Source organism: Aquarana catesbeiana, linkage group LG09 (genome assembly GCF_042186555.1).
Source record: "Aquarana catesbeiana isolate 2022-GZ linkage group LG09, ASM4218655v1, whole genome shotgun sequence".
Classification (NCBI taxonomy): domain Eukaryota; kingdom Metazoa; phylum Chordata; class Amphibia; order Anura; family Ranidae; genus Aquarana; species Aquarana catesbeiana.
Window position 1 is genome coordinate 63,851,973 of NC_133332.1, and position 6,718 is coordinate 63,858,690.

Genomic DNA, 6,718 nt, shown 5'->3' on the forward strand with positions numbered 1-6,718 from the left:
TCGTAGCTTTGCCCTGAAGTATCCATCGCTGCCATTGCAGTGTTCATAGCCAGGGGACAGAGAGTGGTGAGAGAGCGTGTGGAATCTTCTCTTCCGCTGCTCACCAGTGACGTCACTCCCCCTCCTTCCTCCTAGCATACTAGCCCGAGCGCCTCCCCCACTCCGGCCACTCCCCCTTTCTTAAAGGGGACAAATTTTTCTTACAAGAAGCATGACTGTGCTGTCCACACCTGTCATGCCGTCCCTACGCCAATCCTTTTCTCTCCTTCTGCTCTGGGACTCTCTGTTTCATCACCAACATCCTCATATGACTGCAGCCTCATCCTAGTCTCCCTCTGAAGGACAGCCTGACTGTCTTGCCACTATGAGGTTTTTAAGTCCTGTGACACCTTGCTGTGCTTTGTGCCATTTCCTTCCGACCATTGTTTACCACGGTCCTTCTCAGAAGTTCCTCAAACCTCAGGAAATCTTCCCCAGAATTACCCTCCCGAACCTGTAGGGGGCCTAATTCTGCTGTACCCTTTACCTCTTCTAAGTCAATCCTACCATTCCCTATCTCATTACAAGGAGGAAGTTGGAAAGATTCCAGCTGTTCTATGGTGGTGTGAGTCTACATCTCCCTCACTAGAAAGAGCCTGGTGGATATCGGCAGTAGGCAACCGATGATCCTGTGGTTATGTGAGTAAATGACCCCAGTGCTGAAGAGTAGTGACTGTGTATAGCTTTTAAACTCTGGAAGGAGTACTAGTCACCATCAGCTTAGAGATGCTGTGGGACATTCATTCCGTGTGCACAGTGCAGCCAGAAAGTTAAGGAGTCCTCAAGGTATACAGTTCTACAGTTTATCTGGGTATCCCAAGCTCCCTCTCTAATCTAAGTTCAACATTCCCAATAAAAATGCAAAAAGACGTTGGAGACGTTCACGTTGGAGCCAGTGGAAGAATGAAGAAAATGCTGTGTGCCTGGCTTTGTGTGCTCTATGGGTGAAATAGGACCAAATTCACCAGTGGTTCTTATAGGGGTACACTACATCAAAAAATAAATAAATTATATATATATATATATATATATATATATATATATATATATATATATATATATATATATATATATTGGTAGGGTAGGTCTTCTTGCAAAAGCCCACTTGAGTGTGAGTCTAAAATCCTGTATTAAAAAGCTTTTGCAGAGCAATTTGAAATTTTCCCTCTTTCACAAAATAACATTTATAAAAACCATACAGAAGTGACAGAGGAGTTACAATAACACTCAATCATCCTCTTTTCACCCATATGCATCACCATTCATGGCTAACCAATATAATCCATAAATAGAATATGTTTGTACCGGTATTTTATCAGACTGATTTACCTACAGATATTGTAAGCCTCGGAGGCAGTGGCGGCCCGTCCATAGGGGGCGCCCGGGCGCCGCCCCCCAAAGCTAGTGACAAAAAAAAAGGGCCCTTAAAAAAAAAATGTAAAAAGTTCTTTAAATTCACTGTGCTCGGGCGCCGGCCACATTGCACTATGGAAGCGTCATGCCAATGCAATCCCGTGATTGAAGGCGAGACGCTACATTTGTGGGGTTTTGTGTTGCTTTGTGGCGCAAAGATAAGCGCCTCTTCACTCTCATTGGGTCAGTCTTCTGTCTGTCTGCCTAACTGACCATTAGTACCGCCATAGGATATGGGTGGTGCTTTAACCCGGGCGGCCATGTCACTTTTGGTTTCCGTGCCAGTGGGAAGTCGACCCCATGAAGCAAGAATCAAGGTAATGTGATCTGACACTCTGTCAGTGTCTGTCCCTCCACATACCTTGTAATGTTCCTTGTAATACCTTGTAATGTTCTCATCCTGTGATGATGATCTGTGATCGGATGGTGGAGGGAGGGGGGAGGGGGGTGCCCTGCTTCTTCTGTGCCTGGGAAATAACCTCCATTCACCCAGCAATCTGCCAGTGGTGTATTTTGGTTTTGTGCTGCTCTAGGCCTGGCTAAACTCATGCACCCCCCTAATTTAAATACGACCCACCCCTTCCTGCCGAGGCTACACCCCTTCCTGTTTAAGACCCACTCTATCATCTGTAAACCAAACCCCTTCCTCTTTAGGCTCATTTGGCACCTTTCAGGGGGGAGGGGGGAACGGGTACCTGTTTTTGACAGGTACCATTCCCCACTCCTGGGAGACTGCGCTGCCCCCTCTGAAGTTCGGCCCCCCTCCTCCTTCCTCCACTGGGCCATTCAGAAAGTGCAATGCTCTTCGCACACGTGCAGTAGTGAACCCTCCGGTTTCCCTTACCATGAATGATGGTGGCAAAACCCGAGAGCCAATCCGAAAATCGGCTGAGGTGTCGACATCGCGGTCCTAATATTAAAAGTCAGCAGCTACAGTATTTGTAGCTTCTGAGTTTTAATGTTTTCACAGGGTGGGGGCGGGACTCCTCTTTAATGAGTTTGCATTGATTTCAGCATTGATGGAGCACTTTATTGCAATATCATGATCTGCATATTAATGCACTTTCACTAAATGTGGGCTGTATAATGGGTTTGCATTGATTTTAGCATGCACGGAGCACTTTGCACATGCCAGTGGCAGCTGGTGCTCAAAATTTTTTTTGGGGGGGGGGGCGCAAACAAACTAAAAAATTCAGAAAAAAATACATCAATTGCAGCCTCACTGTGCCCCATCAAACGCAGCCACTGTATCATCAAATGCAGCCACTGTGCCCATCAATTGTAGCCACTGTGCCCATCAAATGCTGCCACTGTGCCCATCAATTGTAGCCATTGTGCCCATCAATTGTATCCACTGTGCCATCAAACGCAGCCACTGTGCCCAATCAACTGCAGCCACTGTGCCCTCAAACACAGCCACTGTGCCCATCAATTGCAGCCACTGTGCCCTATCAAAACGCAGCCACTGTGCCCTATCAAACGCAGCCACTGTGCCCCATCAAAAACAGCCACTGTGCCCCATCAAACACAGCCACTGTGCCTTCAAACGCAGCCACTGTGCCCTCAAACGCAGCCACTGTGCCCATCAAATGCTACCACTGTGCCCATCAGTTGTAGCCACTGTGCCCCCAAACGCAGCCACTGTGCCCATCAACTGCAGCCACTGTGCAATCAATTGCAGCCACTGTGCCATCAATTGCAGCCACTGTGCCATAAATTGCAGCCACTGTGCCCTATCAAATGCAGCCACTGTGCCCTATCAAACGCAGCCACTGTGCCCCATCAAACGCAGCCACTGTGCCCATCAAATGCTGTCACTGTGCCCATCAATTGTAGCCACTGTGCCCTCAAACGCAGTCACTGTGCCCATCAAATGCTGCCACTGTGCCCATCAATTGTAGCCACTGTGCCCTCAAATGCAGCCACTGTACAAATCAATTGCTGCCACTGTGCCCATCAATTGCAGCCACTGTGCCCATCAATTGTAGCCACTGTGCCCTCAAACGCAGTCACTGTGCCCATCAAATGCTGCCACTGTGCCCATAAATTGTAGCCACTGTGCCCTCAAATGCAGCCACTGTGTCAATCAATTGCTGCCACTGTGCCCATCAATTGCAGCCACTGTGCCCATCAATTGTAGCCACTGTGCCCTGAAACGCAGCCACTGTGCCCATCATTTGCAGCCACTGTGCCCATCAATTGTAGCCACTGTGCCCTGAAACGCAGCCACAGTGCCCATCAAATGCTGCCACTGTGCCCATCGATTGTAGCCACTGTGCCCATCAATTGTAGCCACTGTGCCATCAAATGCCAACACTGTGCCCCATAACACTGATATAATGTATTAAATAATTGTACCTGCTGTCCTGGGGGTTTCCTTCCTGCTCCTCTCTCTCTCCTTCCTCCTGATGTCACTGCCAGACCCCGCCCCAGTGCCGAGAAGAAGATTCAAGGAGGGCAGTGCGGAGGAGGGTAGGCAGAGCATAAGGCTCTACCTCCGTCAGTCACCGGCCGCTTATGGGGGAGTGAGTCACATGCGGCCCCCCCCCCCCGCATGAGAGAAAGTCCCCACCCGTCTTCCCGATTCCCGGCTCCCGCGGCCGCCCCCGCACACATGCAGCCCACAGCGGCTGCCTTGCTGTAGCGGTGCCGCTGTGTATGGGTGTGATTGGCAGAGGGTGGAGGGACATGACACGCCCCTCCACCTTCTGCCAAGCACGCCCATGCACAGCGGCGCCGCTACAGCAAGGCGGCCGCCGTGGGCTGCATGTGTGCAGGGGGCGGTCACAGGAGGCAGGAATCGAGTGGGAGGACTGTCTCTTATGCAGGGGGGTGCTTTCTTTGCCGCCCCCCGCAAATTGCCGCCCTAGGCCTATGCCTTGTTGGCCTAGGTCAAAACACTGCCCTGGTCCCAGCACTGTGTCCAGCTACAGCCATCGTATACAGTATCCTCACTTTCAACAGGTCTCTATCTATCTCTCTCTTCTTGCTCTATCTATCTATCTATCTATCTATCTATCTATCTATCTATCTATCTATCTATCTATCTATCTATCTATCTATTTATCTATCTATCTACCTGCCTATCGATCTGTCTGCTTATTGATCTGTCTGTGTACCTATCTGCCTGCCAAATCAATCTGCCTGCCTATCGATCTGTCTGTCTGTGTACCTATTGATCTGTCTGCTTATCGATCTGTCTGTCTGTGTACCTATCTGCCTGCCTATTGATCTATCTGTCTGTGTACCTATCTGCCTGCCTATTGATCTGTCTGTCTGTGTACCTATCGGTCTGTCTGTCTGCCTATAGATCTGCCTGCCTATCACTCTGTCTGTATGTCTGTCCGTCTGTCTGTCTGCCTATCGATCTGTCTATCTATCGATCTGCCTATCAATCTGTCTGCCTATCGATCTGTCTGTCTGTGTACCGATCTGCCTGTCTATCGATCTGTCTGTGTACCTATCGGTCTGTCTGTCTGCCTATAGATCTGCCTGCCTATCGATCTGTCTGTCTGTCTGTCTGTCTGTTTACCTATCGATCTGTCTGTGTACCTTCGATCTGTCTGTATACCTATCGATCTGCCTGCCTATCGATCTGCCTATCGATCTGTCTGTGTACCTATCAATCTGTCTGTGTACCTATCGATCTGCTGCCTATCGATCTGCCTATCGATCTGTCTGCCTATCAATGTGTCTGTCTGTCTGTGTACCTATCGATCTGTCTGTGTACCTATCGATCTGCCTGCCTATCGATCTGCCTATCGATATGTCTGTCTGTCTGTGTACCTATCTGCCTGTCTATCGATCTGCCTGTCTATTGATCTGTCTGCCTATCGATCTGTCTGCCTGTCTGTGTACCTATCTGCCTATCAATCTGTCTGTCTGTAGGCCCTATCAAGGGCGAGTGACGGGGGGGTGTTGTTGGTCGGGGCTATGTTTGCGCCCCCCAAAAAAATTAAGCACCAGCCACCACTGCTCGGAAGCAACACCTTGTCAAATGTCTGGCATAACACAGCATTCTTAGCAAAGTCCTAGCTGACTCAGATTTTACATTTTGCTGCATATGTATTTTGTTTACCTGTTTAAATATTTATATCCATCTGTTCCTTTTGCAGGTACTTGTGAAGATGGACAAATCATCAACAACATCAGTGAACCATTTGTAGTTCAACTAAACTGGAGGGGGGGCAGTTATTTGTATGGAGGATGGGGGAGAGATTCACTACTAGGCGCTGATCAGAATCTCCAGTGGGTGGCTCCTCTAAAAACTGATGGAAGGACTATGGATTATCTGGCCCCCTACGATTTATATACTGATCTCACACTTTATTCAGGTCGAACACCAAAGTCATTTTCATCATCTGAATATGGTCAAGGTGGTGGAATGATCGTGTACAATAGGGCGTTGTACTATAACTGCTATAACACCGCGAACATCTGTAAATACGACTTGAATAAAAATGTGATCACCCGAGCGACTCTCCCTGGTGCCACAAACAACAACAGGTTCACCTACTCACAAACTGCTTATCAGGACATTGACTTCTCAGCTGATGAAGAGGGTCTTTGGGTCATTTATGCAACTGAGGAGAATTTTGGAAATATTGTTATCAGTAAACTTAATGATACTACTCTTGCAGTACTGCAGACCTGGAACACCAACCAGCACAAACCTGGCGTCAGCAATGCTTTCATGGTGTGCGGGGTCTTGTATGCCACTCGAGGCATCAGCACAAAGCAAGAGGAGATCTTCTACATGTATGATACCAAAACTAATGAGGAAGGGAAGTTGAGTGTCCCATTCATTAAGCGAAGGGAGAACATACAAAGTCTGTCCTACAATCCTAATGATCACAGGCTCTACTTGTATAATAATGGCTTCCTGGTCCATTATGACCTCTCTTTCACTTCACTATCTAAACCAAAATCTAAAATTATATATACCAAAATAAACCCGATCCAAACCAAATAGATAAACCAAAATAAAATGAATACAAGCGACTCCATGTTATGTATGTCAGATATTGTAGGACATCCATTTTCTTTAACTATGATCACCCCAGACCAATCATAAGAAAAAAGTTATCAATGTGTGAAGATTCCCAGATTCTGACAGTCCCTAGAAAATCAAAACACATGGGAATATCACTGATTATTATGCAAGCGAATATTTAATCTCTGTTAACATTTGTTCTGAATGAAATTAAATGATAACTGAATTCTATGTAATTTCTCATTAAATAAAAGCAAATAAATAAACACTTTA

General features: G+C 47.3%; 1 pseudogene; it reads left to right on the forward strand.

Annotated features, from left to right (window-relative positions):
• The window catches only part of LOC141107168 (olfactomedin-4-like), a 33,816-nt pseudogene extending 27,392 nt beyond the window's left edge, over positions 1-6,424 (forward strand).
• Positions 6,425-6,718: the final 294 nt, after the last annotated feature.